Source organism: Thalassophryne amazonica, chromosome 7 (genome assembly GCF_902500255.1).
Source record: "Thalassophryne amazonica chromosome 7, fThaAma1.1, whole genome shotgun sequence".
Taxonomy (NCBI): Eukaryota; Metazoa; Chordata; class Actinopteri; order Batrachoidiformes; family Batrachoididae; genus Thalassophryne; species Thalassophryne amazonica.
Window position 1 is genome coordinate 46,736,469 of NC_047109.1, and position 17,034 is coordinate 46,753,502.

A 17,034-nucleotide genomic window follows, 5' to 3' on the forward strand; every position below is an offset into this window, starting at 1 on the left:
CAGGAAATTAGAGGTCATCCATGTCTTTATGTCTGTAAGACAATCCTGCAGTTTAGCTAATTGGTGTGTGTCCTCTGGCTTCATGGATAGATAAAGCTGGGTATCATCTGCGTAACAATGAAAATTTAAGCAATACCGTCTAATAATACTGCCTAAGGGAAGCATGTATAAAGTGAATAAAATTGGTCCTAGCACAGAACCTTGTGGAACTCCATAATTAACTTTAGTCTGTGAAGAAGATTCCCCATTTACATGAACAAATTGTAATCTATTAGACAAATATGATTCAAACCACCGCAGCGCAGTGCCTTTAATACCTATGGCATGCTCTAATCTCTGTAATAAATTTTTATGGTCAACAGTATCAAAAGCAGCACTGAGGTCTAACAGAACAAGCACAGAGATGAGTCCACTGTCCGAGGCCATAAGAAGATCATTTGTAACCTTCACTAATGCTGTTTCTGTACTATGATGAATTCTAAAACCTGACTGAAACTCTTCAAATAGACCATTCCTCTGCAGATGATCAGTTAGCTGTTTTACAACTACCCTTTCAAGAATTTTTGAGAGAAAAGGAAGGTTGGAGATTGGCCTATAATTAGCTAAGATAGCTGGGTCAAGTGATGGCTTTTTAAGTAATGGTTTAATTACTGCCACCTTAAAAGCCTGTGGTACATAGCCAACTAACAAAGATAGATTGATCATATTTAAGATTGAAGCATTAAATAATGGTAGGGCTTCCTTGAGCAGTCTGGTAGGAATGGGGTCTAATAAACATGTTGATGGTTTGGATGAAGTAACTAATGAAAATAACTCAGACAGAACAATCGGAGAGAAAGAGTCTAACCAAATACAGGCATCACTGAAAGCAGCCAAAGATAACGATACGTCTTTGGGATGGTTATGAGTAATTTTTTCTCTAATAGTTAAAATTTTGTTAGCAAAGAAAGTCTTGAAGTCATTACTAGTTAAAGTTAATGGAATACTCAGCTCAATAGAGCTCTGACTCTTTGTCAGCCTGGCTACAGTGCTGAAAAGAAACCTGGGGTTGTTCTTATTTTCTTCAATTAGTGATGAGTAGAAAGATGTCCTAGCTTTACGGAGGGCTTTTTTATAGAGCAACAGACTCTTTTTCCAGGCTAAGTGAAGATCTTCTAAATTAGTGAGACGCCGTTTCCTCTCCAACTTACGGGTTATCTGCTTTAAGATACGAGTTTGTGAGTTATACCACGGAGTCAGGCACTTCTGATTTAAAGCTCTCTTTTTTAGAGGAGCTACAGCATCCAAAGTTGTCTTCAATGAGGATGTAAAACTATTGACGAGATACTCTATCTCACTTACAGAGTTTAGGTAGCTACTCTGCACTGTGTTGGTATATGGCATTAGAGAACATAAAGAAGGAATCATATCCTTAAACCTAGTTACAGCGCTTTCTGAAAGACTTCTAGTGTAATGAAACTTATTCCCCACTGCTGGGTAGTCCATCAGAGTAAATGTAAATGTTATTAAGAAATGATCAGACAGAAGGGAGTTTTCAGGGAATACTGTTAAGTCTTCTATTTCCATACCATAAGTCAGAACAAGATCTAAGATATGATTAAAGTGGTGGGTGGACTCATTTACTTTTTGAGCAAAGCCAATAGAGTCTAATAATAGATTAAATGCAGTGTTGAGGCTGTCATTCTCAGCATCTGTGTGGATGTTAAAATCGCCCACTATAATTATCTTATCTGAGCTAAGCACTAAGTCAGACAAAAGGTCTGAAAATTCACAGAGAAACTCACAGTAACGACCAGGTGGACGATAGATAATAACAAATAAAACTGTTTTTTGGGACTTCCAATTTGGATGGACAAGACTAAGAGTCAAGCTTTCAAATGAATTAAAGCTCTGTCTGGGTTTTTGATTAATTAATAAGCTGGAATGGAAGATTGCTGCTAATCCTCCGCCCCGGCCCGTGCTACGAGCATTCTGACAGTTAGTGTGACTCGGGGGTGTTGACTCATTTAAACTAACATATTCATCCTGCTGTAACCAGGTTTCTGTAAGGCAGAATAAATCAATATGTTGATCAATTATTATATAATTTACCAACAGGGACTTAGAAGAGAGAGACCTAATGTTTAATAGACCACATTTAACTGTTTTAGTCTGTGGTGCAGTTGAAGGTGCTATATTTTTTTTTCTTTTTGAATTTTTATGCTTAAATAGATTTTTGCTGGTTATTGGTAGTCTGGGAGCAGGCACCGTCTCTACGGGGATGGGGTAATGAGGGGATGGCAGGGGGAGAGAAGCTGCAGAGAGGTGTGTAAGACTACAACTCTGCTTCCTGGTCCCAACCCTGGATAGTCACGGTTTGGAGGATTTAAGAAAATTGGCCAGATTTCTAGAAATGAGAGCTGCTCCATCCAAAGTGGGATGGATGCCGTCTCTCCTAACAAGACCAGGTTTTCCCCAGAAGCTTTGCCAATTATCTATGAAGCCCACCTCATTTTTTGGACACCACTCAGACGCTCACACGTCCCGCTCCATGGGAAGTCCTTAAAACGACAGTACGACTCCATAATCTCTCATCAGCCGTTAAAATTTTCACCGAAAACCATCTGAATTTCTCAAATGGTGTCCACTTCGATCTGCCTCACAGGTTCTGAAAAAAAACTTTTATAAAGCAGAGCGCCAGTCTCTCAGCAAGTTGTTAGACAAAGGAATTCCGACGAGGGGGATGGACGAGTGCTCACTCAAAGCCTGCCCACAGGTGAATGACGTAACTGACAGGCGTGACAAAACTCACGCATGTGCACGAGGGTTCAAGGTTGGCTGATGTAATCGCACGTGATTCAAATCCATATAGTTTTTGAAAAAAATAAAAAGGTACGTTATTTTTCTCGCAGACCTCGTATAACATCCACATCCTAGCAAGAGGGTCAGCCTTATACTCCTCAACATATAGTAGGCCCATCTGGCTCACCAGAATGACTTTAGGTCAAATGTGCATTTGATTTGGGAAAATCAGACAAGCTACTTGCTTTGTATGCACTACATATGACCATGAAAAAAGGTTCTTAGCAACTGTGACTAAAAGCAGCCAAATTCTTTAAGTCACAAGGCATTTTTTCTTCACATTTCACTACATGGCTAATAGGTAGCACAAGTGCAGAGTATAATTTCTATTTTATTGTAAATCCAAATCTGCTGAAAATAAATGTTTTATGTTTGCAAATGTAAAGTGTCATTCAGTATCACAAACCAGATTAGTATAATAAACCAGATCCCTGCAGACCAATTCAGTTGTTATGATGTCATCTGATTTGCACGCAGCAGTTAGTGGCAGGACAATATGTGATTTCACAGGCGCTAAAGTGAATGTGGTGGTATTGCCAAGGTGTAGTTACATACTGCATGGTCTGTCATTAGTGCTGCCTGGGTAACATATTTACTCCACAACCACTAAATAGTGTTACACTGACATGAAGTGATATCATTCCTATAACATTATGTAGACAAGAATGACAACTGGCCTAACTCTTTCATTTGGACTTAACCACACCATCACAACAATTCTAAGGTACTGGATACCAGTATTTAAGGTGGACCCAATCCCAGATATTTATTGTCTCACAGGACAAGTTGTGACATGCCCAGCTGTTACACAATTTCTCGGATACTCACTCGACTGAAAAGCCACCAAAAGCCGTCTGAATCTTCCGAATGGTTTCCAACACGGATGTGGTTTTTGTTGTGCGCCATTGCGGCTCCGTCCCGATGCGCGAATTCCTCCGCACATCTTTCATTACAAAATCTCCTGTAACAGTGGAATGTGCCACAAAAGTGCTGATGTCCAACTCTTCTGCAATTTCTCTGGTAGTCAGACGACGTCCCGGATCAACACAGCCTTCACTTTGGAAATGATCTGGTCGTTTCAGCCTGTCGATGGCCGCTCGGAGCACGGCTCGCCCTCCGCCGCTGTGGGCTGTCTTTAATCCGGTTGTAACACTCCTTAATCTGTGTGACGCCCAGAGTATCCTCACCGAAAGCCGTCTGAATCTTCCGAATGGTTTACATCTGGCTGTCTCTCACAGTTTCTGGAAAAATTTGATTCAGCGCTGCTCCAATCGCTCAGCCATTTCCCTGACAATGAAAATCCGACGAGGGGGGTGGACCAGTGCTCACTCAAAGCCTGCCCACAGGCAAATGACGCAACCGACAGGCGTGAAAAAACTCACGCATGCACATGAAGGTTCAAGCTTGGCTGATGCAAGCGCACATGATTCAAATCCACATAGTTTTTTTAAAAAACTAAAAAGGTCGGATAGTTTTCTAACAGACCTCGTAATTTGTCAGCATTAAGCAACAAGTAAAACTGAAGAAATACTAAGGTGATTGCTGGCCACTAGCCCTAAGCTTCACTAAAAGACTCAGACTTTAGATAAAGTTGAGGCCGTGGCCCGCTCTCTTTACTAATAAAATTAATCTAAAAGGATAAAAAACATAGTAATAGTCAGTATGCCAGTATGCTAACCATACAAAAGGGAAAATAAGTGCATCTTAAGTCTGGATTTGAAAGTCTCTCCAGAATCTCACTGTTTTATTAATGCAGTGAGATCATTCCACAAAGCAGGTGTACGATAAGCAAAAGCTCTGTGACCCGCAGACTTTTTATTCACCCTAGGGACACAAAATAGTCCCGCTCCAAGAGAATGCAGAGCCCGGGCCGGTACATACAGTTTAATTAGGTCAGCTAAGTAGGGAGTTGCCAGTCTGTGAATAAGTTTATAGGTTAGTAACAGGACCAAAACAGCTTTGATGGTATAGGATCAAATAAGCAGGTTGTTCTTTTTGTAGACATTACGAGTTTTGTCAGCAGACCTAGTGAGATAATATCAAATTCTGTACATCTAGGTAATACCTCAGTAATGGCACCCACCTCAATAGCAGAGTATAGCAGCTGGGTTAAGGCATGCTGGGATATGTTTAACCTCATGTCATCTATTTTCTTCTCAAACTAATCCAAGAAATCTTGTGCTGTAAAAACAGATCGACTTACAGATGGTTGTCCATGAATACAGGAAGTTTGAGTTATGCTTGTTTTTGTTAATCAAATCAGAGTAATAGGTCCACTTTGTAGCCAGTAATGCATACTTATAGTCTAAGATAGCATCACGCCACGCAAGGTGGAATACTTCTAATTTTGAACTACGCCATTTCCGTTCTCAACCTCTGTTGTTATGCTTGGGGTCACGCAAGTAATCATTGAAACTAGGTGACTGTGTTTTGGGGGGCGTGGGTTTTAATATAGGTGGCACAATCATGTCGAGTGTAGTTTTGAGAGCTGAGTTTAAACTGTCCATAAGACTGTCTACTGATTGGGCATTTTCCAAACGTGAAGCTATCAGGCAGTCTAGCTTCGAGTTCAGTTGTAGTTGAGGAGTTGATGTGTCACCACAATGATAAATAAGGTTGTTGTTGCACTAAACATGATTGCAAGAGGCATGATTACTCCAATTAAGGGTCACAGGGGCATTGGAGCCTATTCCAGCAGTCATAGGGCGTGAGGCAGGGAACACCCTGGGCAGGACTCCAGTCTGTCACAGGGCCACATGTAGACAGACAAACACATTCATGTACACCGACAGTCAATTTAAAGTTTCCAATTCACCTAACCTGCATGTCTTTGGATGTGGGAGGAAGCCAGAGCACTGGAGAGAACCCACGAGTACAACATGCAAACTTCACACAGAAAGGGCTATCCTACAACCTTCTTGCTGTGAGGCAACAGCGCAAACCATTAAGGCCACCATGTCTATTGAAAAAAATCACAATCTAAAATCATTATCTCCTTGAACTTGCCATGCAACTGGCATATTTTACTCTATCTCTCTCTCTCTCTCTCTCTCTCTCTCTCTATATATATATATATATATATATATATGAATGTATAAATACTTTTATTGAATGCATAACTACCTTTTTCTCCATAGATGACAAATGGATCTTTTTTCTAAAAAAGATTTACATTTACAAAAGTTTTACAACAGAGATGGACAAATAATGGACGTCCTGAGGAACAGAGCCATACAGGGGTCTGTTCCAGGCATCCTTCATATACAGTGCATCTGGAAAGTATTCACAGTGCTTCACTTCCACATTTCCACATTTTGTTATTACAAAATGGATAAAATTATTTGTTTTCTCAAAATTTTACACACAATACCCCATAATGACAATGTGAAAAGTTTTTTTTTTTTTTTAGATTTTTGCAAATTTATTTAAAAACAAAACAAAAACAACAAGAACTCACATTTACATGAGTATTCACAGCCATTGCCATGAAGCTTAAAATTGACCTCCGGTACATCCTGTTTCCACTGGCTATCCCTGAGATGCGTCAACAGCTTAATTGGAGTCCACATCGAGTAAAATCATTTGATTGGAAATGAATTGGAAAGGCACACACCTGTCGACATATAAGATCCCACAGCTGACAGTACATGTCAGAGCACAAACCAAGCACGAAGTGAAAGGAATTGTCTGCAGACTTCTGAGACAGAATTGTCTCAAAGCACAAATCTGGGGAAGGGTACAGAAACATTTCTACTGCTTTGAAGGTCCCAATGAGCACAGTGGTCTTCATCATCCTAAATGCACTGAGTTGCTGCAGCACTCAAAAAAAAAAAACTTGAGTGTAATTTCCTACTATACAATGTTCTGTTTATAAAATGAATGTGAATAAATCATGTAATATTTGCTTGGAGTTCACCTGCATAGCTTTTAAGTGATTCAATCATGTCAAAATAACATAAGACAGTCAATTTCCCCATATGCTTGGAAAAAAAATTGTACTCCTGACCATGAGATGAGTGTGTTCTTGAGCAGGATACCAACCCTGTGAGAAAATACACAAGGAATTGTCTTGAAGCATGGCGAAGGTCTTTCTTAAGATGCTCTGCTTAGCCGTGCTGCGTCTCCCGTGAGACTTGAAGCCCGCCTGCCTTAAACACAATCTATCAACTCTCTGTGTTCATGATGTATAAGGCAAAATTGTCACAACTGGTTTTAATTGGCTACTGCATTAAACAGTTACAATACCTTCAACATTAAGTAATTTCTGTGGTCCAATGTAAGGTACTTAGCTTAGTTCTACTTAATTTATTAGCGTCTGATATTTTTACCTTGTCCTTTTATGTAGGATTTTGCCCCTTACCAAAAACCAAACCATTGAATTCCTCATTTTGAGTTTATTAAAAGTCACTTTAAAAACCAGGCCTGGGACCCTCACAGATAGTGTCCATCTTGTGAAAGGCCCCTAAAATGAGTCATACAACACTTTTTATACCTTGTGGGTGTTAACACGGGTGTGGTTTAGTCTCACATTTCTAATGTTACTGGCTCTCACCAACAGGGGGAGCTCTCCCTGTGTCTGAAACTTGGACACATGATGAAGTAAAACATATTTCTCAGAAGTTCCAAACACATAACACAAATACTCGATAGCTAACATAAAACAAAGAATTAGCACAGATATTATCTAACAGGTCCATTAAACATGTTTGCAAGGTTTGTGAATCAAATAATTATGTTGCACCAAACTGATTTACTGGGGTTTGTGTAACTCCACAACTTGCCATATATATATATATATATATATATATATATATATATATATATATATATATATATATATATATATATATATATAATAGCATAAAATAAAAATAAAATGGCATAAAATAGTCCCAAATACTTATGCATTTTTATCAAGTTCTGTTAAATAAATATTTGTGTGTTAGCTCACTGTGTGGGACTACGGTATAAGCGAATTAAACAACTCGAAGCTGTGCATTCAAACCATATAATGCAGGGCTTCAAGTTGTTTAATCCTTACTTATCTTTGAGACTATTCTAAATGCCTTCTTCACTTCATGAAGCATACAAGAAAAACTGCAGCTATAGATATTTCCTCTGCGATTCCTGGAGCGATGAGCAATTGTTTCATCAGCTAAGTTCCAAGAGCAAATGCATCATTTTCAATTCAATTTGTTTTCATTTATATAGCGCCAAATCACAACAGAGTTGCCTCAAGGCACTTCACACAAGTAAGGTCTAACCTTACTAATCCCCAGAGCAACAGTGGTAAGGAAAAACTCCCTCTGAGGAAGAAACCACAAGCAGACCAAACTCAACGGGGTGACCCTCTGCTTGGGCCATGCTACAGACACAAATTACAAAACAATTCACAAAACAAATATATAGCAAATGCTGTTGGTGCACAGGACAGGAGTCATCCACTACAAAATAATTATTTTATATAACGCTGCATCCAGCAGCACAAAGCACAGCATCCAGTGGAACAAAGCAGGTTGCACTGGCACAACGAATTGCACAGCAGTGCGGGGATTAAATCTGTGCAAGTATTGAGGTTTTAAGGAGGTGTCCCCGTGAACAGAACTGCAACAAATGCTGCTCCGGCTTCAAATTTTTACCCCTGCGGAGCACAGTGAAACAAGTTTCAAGCTGTACTCACTAGGAATAGCCTTTTTAAAGTTGTTTGAACATGACTGAAGCTGTTAAGACTCCAAACACCTGGACATTACCACACAATAGCAACAGTTTCCAGAATCGGGATGACATTTTTGAACAGTTTAAAAATTTGACCACAATTTCAAAACTGGTCTTGATAATGGCCGTAACTAGATTGCCTTGATTAAAGAGAGTGGGGTCAACTCAGAATATGGTGCCACTTTGGTTCCAACTCTGCTGAACTACTGAATGAACCTTTAATGTTTTCAACATTTTTTTAAAATCATTTAACCAGATACAGCAACACATCCAGGTATAGGTACTATCAAAATAAATATAAAATAGTTAAACTATCAAATTTACATAAATTTACAATTCAGGATGATTTATTTAATTAATTTAAAGCCTGATTTTGTAGCTCTGTAACTCAGTGTCATGCAATGATGTGCGTGACAGTTTTAAAGTTCTCTATCTCTGGATTATGCTTTATTCTGGACTAATTTGACCGTCAACAAGCTTTTCATTCTGCAATCATCACCTCCAAATCAAATGTAAGCTGTACAATTTCCTCTTTTACCGCCTTTGTGCTGTAAATTTAAGGACTTTTCTGATTCATTTGTAATCAGCGCGCACTGTAAAAAGTATTATAATATGATGGCGGACGAAGGATTGAAAGAAGAAAATGTGTGTCTGATTTAACAGGTGCACATCAGGCTTCAGGTATGAACATGATTTGAAAAAATAAACGGTTGGACTTTTAATCATAGAAATGACTCCGGTCCCACTTTTCCTCAAATCGGCGAGTGTCAGAGTGCTGAACTTTAAATGTACCTCTGCACGTCCAGACTGCTCGGGGCTTTTAATAGAAATACATTGCGATTGGATGGGACATTTATTCAATGTGAGCAATATGTATGTAACGGATTAGTTACAGTCAGGAGGCGCCTCTGAATTTTTTTTCTGCCAAATGTATTTGATCCATTGTCAAACTGTAATCGGCGTGTGCAGCCTGCAGCCTGACGTGTGCCTAATTAGGCCGCGGCTCCGAGTCTGAGCACGGTGTGAAAAAAAATAAACAGTTGGGCTTTTAATCACGGAAATGTCTCCGGTCCCACATGTGAGGGGTTTTAATGGAAATACATTCCAATTGGACGGGACATTTTATCCGATGTGAGCGAAAAATCCTTTATACAAAATCCGTTATATATGGTGTTTCTTACATGGAAAACAATACAAAAACTTTGGGACTTTTTATGTTCGATGAATATCTGGTTTATACGATGATGGTTTAAGTGAGTTTTATTGTACATGGGACTGAACAATAAATTTACGTCTCAAAAGCTTTGACAATGATGTCAGCTTCCATCCCACACAGCTGACTTTATTTTCCCAAATTGTTCTTCTGTTCAGATCTGAAGGGAATTGGTACATCTTGAAACCCTTGTTGTGTCTGTTTGTGCCTCCAAATGCACAACAACCCGGTATTTTCAGCAAATTAGTAAATAAAATAGCTGGATTTACATGCAGACAGATTAACAGTGAATGCTATTTTGAACCCAAGATGTTACCATGAGTCACGTGACTGATTTTTTTTTTTTTTTTTTTGACTCGTCATGTCGCCACTCTCTCTATCAAGGCACACTAGCTGTAACTACTAAGTATACCAAGTTTGTTCAAGCTTGACAAAGATTAGATTAGATTAGATAGAACTTTATTGATCCTGTGGACTCACTCAGGGAAATTAAGGTTCCAGCAGCATTGTATAGCAGCACACAGGGTAAGAAGCACACAGAGTATCAAAAGTGAAAGTTAAAAAAAAAGTTTGCAAATATAAATATAAATGCACTAATATAAACACCAGACATACTAATACAATAACATGCTTTTGGAGGGCGGTATGCATTTTCAGAGGCCCGACATTCATGCCCAGTCACCCAAAATGACAGATATTCACCCGAGTTAGCACGACAACAGCATGTTATTTGTATTATTATCGCTTTACTGAGATACACACCACGTGGCGTAACAGTATGCAGGTCGCATTCAATATTACACCGCGCGAGCCAGTCACGGAACTTGCGCATTCCAAACTCAGTGGATTTTGTCGTGTTAGCTGGCACCGCACTGCTCTCCAAATTCGCCAGTGTGTCCTCATCAAGCTGGCTGCTGTTCTTTGTCGGACTATCCATGAAAAAATCATCCATATTGGGAACAACACGCACTTCTCGCCTTTTTATCTTTTCCTCTGCGGACAGTTCTTGTTTACGTCATTTGTTTACGCACAGCGGACGGGCATGCCAATACTTGTTCGCTACTGCGGGCGGGTATAGCCAGGTAGCGTCAACGCAAATCTACGCTACCGGCCTAGCAACGCCTCGGTAAAGTGATAATAATGATCAATACTGGTTTACTGACTACTGCTGTTCCTCTCCAGATGGATCAAGAAGTTGCTATGATGCTTCAAAACATACCCTTATTTGCTATTCGGAGTGGCTATATGCCCAACTGTTGGGTCAATAAAGTAAATTCACAAGCATATACGCCCAACCACAACCAACCAATGAGTGTGCTTGTAAGCTCACTTCCGGTTCCAATGCGGGAGGGAAAAAAGGCAGATATTTTCTCGCTGGCTGCGGGAGGGTTCACAGCCTGCGGAGGAGCTGTGATCTAAAGTGGTTATGTTTGGCTCATCACACCCAGGGAACTGTGTCAAGCTAACACCATCTTACAGCCAACAAGCAGCATTTTGTTCAAAAATCGTCATTGTTAACAGGCTTCTGTTCAAAATGCTTATGAAGTTTGTCTGTTTTCATCCATTGCGGTGTTTTCGCAGTAATTAAAGATGGTGCCGTTAAATGTGTCAAACATATGCCAACAGAGCCTTAAAAAGTGGTGTAAAAAACGCAGTTTAGATGCATAAAATGTGTCAAATACACGATCACGGTTGGGCAGATAAGATTATATTTATCTGCCCAATAGTTGGGCGAATAAGATAAGACATTATATTTATCTGCCCAACGGTTGGGCGAATAAGATAAGACATTATATTGATCTGCCCAACGGTTGGGCGAATAAGGTAAGACATTATATTTATCTGCCCAGCGGTTGGGCGAATAAGATAAGACATTATATTGATCTGCCCAACGGTTGGGCGAATAAGGTAAGACATTATATTTATCTGCCCAGCGGTTGGGCGAATAAGATAAGACATTATATTTATCTGCCCAACGGTTGGGCGAATAAGATAAGACATTATATTTATCTGCCCAGCGGTTGGGCGAATAAGCTAAGACATTATATTTATCTGCCCAGCGGTTGGGCGAATAAGATAAGACATTATATTTATCTGCCGAAAGGTTGGGCGAATAAGATAAGACATTATATTTATCTGCCCAGCGGTTGGGCGAATAAGATAAGACATTATATTTATCTGCCCAACGGTTGGGCGAATAAGATAAGACATTATATTTATCTGCCCAGCGGTTGGGCGAATAAGATAAGACATTATATTTATCTGCCCAGCGGTTGGGCGAATAAGATAAGACATTATATTTATCTGCCGAAAGGTTGGGCGAATAAGATAAGACATTATATTTATCTGCCCAGCGGTTGGGCGAATAAGGTAAGACATTATATTTATCATGCTCAACGATTGGGCGAATAAGGTAAGACATTATATTTATCTGCCCAAAGTTTGGGCGAATAAGATAAGACATTATATTTATCTGCCCAACGGTTCAGTGGATAGCCTTTGCCTTTGCTATTCGGGATTAAACAAGAAGGAATGGTGCTCTGTGGAATAGCCCCATTAGATTTTACTTTTTGTGGCAGAGTGTAACTTCCACACATTGTTGCTAAACAATGTGCAAAGTGAAATCATCAGTGTTAAATTAACACTGACAGTGAACACATGGTCCCACTCTGGTCAGAGTAGGACCATATGTACACTGTCAGTGTTAGTTTTACACTGGTGATTTTACTGTGGCTACGTTTGCATGCCGTTAATATTTGGGATAAGGTCAATATTCCGGTTTCTGAATCATTAGGAATAACCCATTTACATGCTTAAGCAAACAGAGTTACTCCTGTATACATGGTCATTGGTATCATTTGGAATACCTCCATCTAAACAGTGACACAAGTCTTCCACCGGTGCTTGATTTGGTAACTTTTCGGGCACCTTCTTGTAAATGTCGCTATCTCGGTACTTTCTATCATCAATAAAAGACATTATATTCATGTCTTTCAAAATACTAATGAAGTACTCGATTTCCTCCTCGCTCCAAAAGTGTGGTGCTGTGCTGCTGCATCTGGATTTCCCCATGCTTGTTTACCTCTGCTTCTGTGGTGTTCGGTGGGTTGCGCGCGCCGCATACAAGTAGTTGCCATACTCAAAAGACCAAGATTCCTTGCAGATAGGACATGTGCAGAACACAAAATAATGTTCCTTTCTATGGGGATATCCCGATGTGCGTTTATATGACCTGATATTCAGGTTAGAAAAGGAGTAACCCAGGGGTCATATTCGGGTTTTAAAAAACCGGAATATGAGCATATTCGGTTTTTCGCGGGTGTTTACATGGCCGTGCGCAACCGGGTTATTGCTAATATTCCAGTTATGAAAGGGTTATAAAAGGGTTATTGGGTAGAGGTGGGCGGATCGATCTTAATATCGATAATATCGATACCAACGCTGGTATTGATATTGAACGATCCTCGTGTAAAAAGATCGATACTCAAGCATTTTTTCTCTCCCACACGCACTGACTGCTGCGCACACAGATTCATCAAAGTCTACTCTCTGTCTGTAAGAGCAGTGCTGCGCTGTGTCACACAACACGGAGCAGCGCACCCTTGTATTGTGGTTTGTCAGTCCTCTACCTCAGGCGATTTTGTTTTAAGTTGTGTTGAGTGATATTTTTTTTAAACAAAAATGTTGATTGTGATAATAAAGTATTTTGTTGTCACATACAATGTTTGACAAAATTCTATCCTAGGTCTTTTGGATCCTTTGGATCTATGAAGCTTAAATATGAAAAAGTATTGGTATCGATTAGGGCTGTCACGATTAGTCGACATTATCGATAATGTCGACAATGAAAATTTATCGACACATATTTTTATTGTTGACAAATCGCCCAATAATGTTTTACCATTCAAAAACTGTATCATTTTGGTCCGGCGACGTGTTTTGTGGAAGCGCTAACTGCAACAGGAACTTGGGGGGGCGGTGTTTCCTCAAGGGATAAGCGGATACTGTAGCCAAGTGATTTATACTTCTGCGTCCCTTCGATGCCATCACGACTACGCAAAGACTCTGCTACAACGCACTCGGGTAAACAATGGCGGTATAGCAACAGCAAGGAGCTGAAGTGGAGTTAACAGAGACGTTTAGAGCAAGACCGAAACAATCCAAAGGATGGGAGCATTTCACAGAAAACAAAGCCGCCAAGTCACTTACATGCAGACTGTGCAAAGTCGTGGAAGTACTACAGTCATGCACGAGCACCTGAAACGCAAACATCCCGGGGCAGCCGAATCCACCCCAAACAACACAAGGTAATCTAGCATGTTTAGCTACCCAACAGTTATCATGTATTGATATATATATTATTTAACTTTTCTAATGCATATGATTGTTTTGTTAAATTAAAGTAAAATTATTCCCTAATTTAATTAATACCAGTATATCACCAAATTTCTGCTATTCATAAATTGTACGTTTTGTTTTGTTTCTACAGCAAAAGTCAAAGACGTCTGGATGATTTTATGCTCAAGAAAGGACAATGCACTCCCCAAATGGCTGGAGTAACGACACAGAGCATCCTAATTGTATGTTCATCATGGAAATGAGGTTATATGTTTACTTTGAAGTAAGGAATTGCCACATTATGGCATTTTGCACAGTTTTTGTTAAATAATGCAGCAAGTGAATAAGGGAGCTGCAGTTTAAATTGTTTACAAGCACTTGCACTGTTAAACTTGTACTTGTTAATATTTGTGTATAATAAAATGCACACTTTTAAGTTAAATGTGTATTTTGTTTATGGTGGAGTGTCCTTGCCTCAAGTGGAAGAGTTTAAGTATCTCGGGGTCTTGTTCACGAGTGAGGGACGGATGGAGCGTGAGATCGATAGATGGATCGGTGCAGCATCTGCAGTGATGCGGTCGCTGTATCGGACTGTCGTGGTGAAGAGAGAGCTGAGTAGGGGGGCAAAGCTGTCGATTTACCGATCGATCTACGTTCCGATCCTCACCTATGGTCATGAGATTTGGCTCATGACCGAAAGCACGAGATCGCGAGTACAAGTGGCCGAGATGAGTTTCCTCCGCAGGGTGGCTGGGCGCTCCCTTATGCCGCGTTCACACCGGGCGCGATCAGATGCTACAAATTCGCGGGGGTCGCGTGGCGACAGACGCACCTCCTTCGCCCGGTGTGTCGCTCTGCTTGGGTGGACTTTCGCTGCGAAAATTCGCCCTGGTGCATCATCAAATAGGAGGAGCTTCCATTCCGCTCGGCGTCAAATCATCATGACGGACCTTTATTTAGAGATAGGGAGCTCGGTCACTCGGGAGGAGCTCGGAGTCGAGCCGCTGCTCTGCCACTTCGAAAGGAGCCAGCTGAGGTGGCTCGGGCATCTTTCTGGATGCCCCCTGGACGCCTCGCTGGAGAGGTGTTCCGTGCACATCCCATTGGGAGGAGGCCCCGGGGAAGACCCAGGACACGCTGGAGGGACTACATCTCTTGACTGGCTTGGGAACGCCTTAGGGTTCCCCCGGAGGAGCTGGGGGAGGTGTGTGTGTGGATCGGGAGATCTGGGCGGCTTTGCTTGAGCTGCTGCCCCCGCGACTCGACTCTGGATAAAGCGGAAGAAAATGGATGGATGTATTTTGTTTATCTGAATTTATCATTATCAAGTATTTTGATTAAGGTCCATTAAGTGAACTTAAAAGGTCAGTTGTAATGTGCACAGCAGCTTGATGCATTTTTAGCAGGAAAAGAAAATAATCGTTTGATTAGTTGATTAATCGAAAAAATAATCGCCAACTAATCGACAATGAAAATAATCGTTAGTAGTATCGATACCTCTATTATTGGGTGCATGTAAACGTAGTCTGTTTTTGGAAATAGTTGTTCACAAACTTGTGTTTTAACTGAAAACTTTTTCTCCCTGCTCTGCTGAATGAAAGGGAAGACATTCCTCTTCATATTTTGGAGAAGTAGTAAGTAAGGAAGTAAGACTTCAGTGGGAATACTGAGGAAGGAAGAGTTCAGTTTGTGTGGGCGCACACGGTCCCTGTCCGGACTTCTCTCTCTCTCTGTCTGGTCTCGTTTGGAGGAGGGAGGAAAACTGAGTTTTTTTGGGTGGGCGGGATCTTGTGACTCACCACTAACTTCCTCAGTAGTGGAACAAAAAGTAGCCGGTGAGCTGCACCGCCGAGGTTTGACTGAGAAGAAGTCAAAGATTTGGAGCCGCTGGAGTGGAAAGTGATCGTGTTTGCCCCTCGTCACTCGTGGTAGGACTCACGTACTCTGTTCACTTTTAACATCACAGGAGAACACACGGAGCTCGTGGTAGCAAATGTTACTTTGTGCCGTTTCATTGTCATTTCCAGTCAAATGTCATTTCTGTGGCGCAAAAGTGAGGTGAAGTTCTCAAATCGATAATAGTAATAATAATTAAATGTAGGTGAAACACTTGTCACTCATTCTTTTTCTTTTTTAATAATACTGTTATTAACTTTGCAAGCTGACAGAGGTGGTGATGATTATGTGTTTGACATTGTGAAATTATGTTTTCATTTGTGAATTTATTAACAATTATTATGCGTTGATCTCTGCCTGAACCCCACAATGTCACTGACGTAAACCTGCTGCTTGTTTTGCATCATCATGACTCAAAAGTTGATGATCCCATAATGTTATTAAGCACTTTTTAGAAGCATGCAGGAATAGTATTCCACTTTAGGGAGAATTTTGCCCGCATTTACATTCAAACAGCGATGACCTCGGTGGACGAGAGACCTAGGTTTTGGAAATAAAACAAACTAATAAGGTCATTTCAGGATACGTGTAACTTCAGCCACACTGGTCCTAATTTTCATCTTGCATTTGATATTATTCCCTGCGACAATTCCAGATATGCCCAGTAGGTGGTGGACATGTTTGTGATATAAAATGATGTCCCTGCAAAAACCACGGGCAGCACGATGGATAAGTAGTTAGAACGGTTCCCTCACAGTAAGAAGGACCTGGGGTCGCTTCCCGCCTGGTTCCTTTCTGTGTGGAGTTTGCATGGGTTTCCTCCAGGTGCCTCAGCTTTCTCCTGCTTCCAAAGGCATGCAGGTTTGGTGAATTGGGAACTAAAGCGAGTGAGATTGTGAATCTATCTGTCTATATGTGTTGGCCCTGCGACAGACTGGTGGCCTGTCCAGGGCACCACCTCTCACCTAGTGACTGCTGGGGGAGGTTCTAGCCTCCCTGTGACCCTCAACAGGCACAGGCAGGTTAAAAAA

General features: G+C 40.7%; 1 protein-coding gene across 1 annotated transcript in view; it reads left to right on the plus strand.

The window, feature by feature from the left end:
• The first annotated feature begins 15,910 nt into the window (after positions 1 to 15,910).
• The window catches only part of fhl3a (four and a half LIM domains 3a), a 134,596-nt gene continuing 133,472 nt past the window's right edge, over positions 15,911 to 17,034 (plus strand). Inside the window, exon 1 of the mRNA XM_034174105.1 lies at positions 15,911 to 16,035. The gene's annotated coding sequence lies outside the window, so the exon portion shown is untranslated. The remainder of the gene's footprint in view (positions 16,036 to 17,034) is intronic.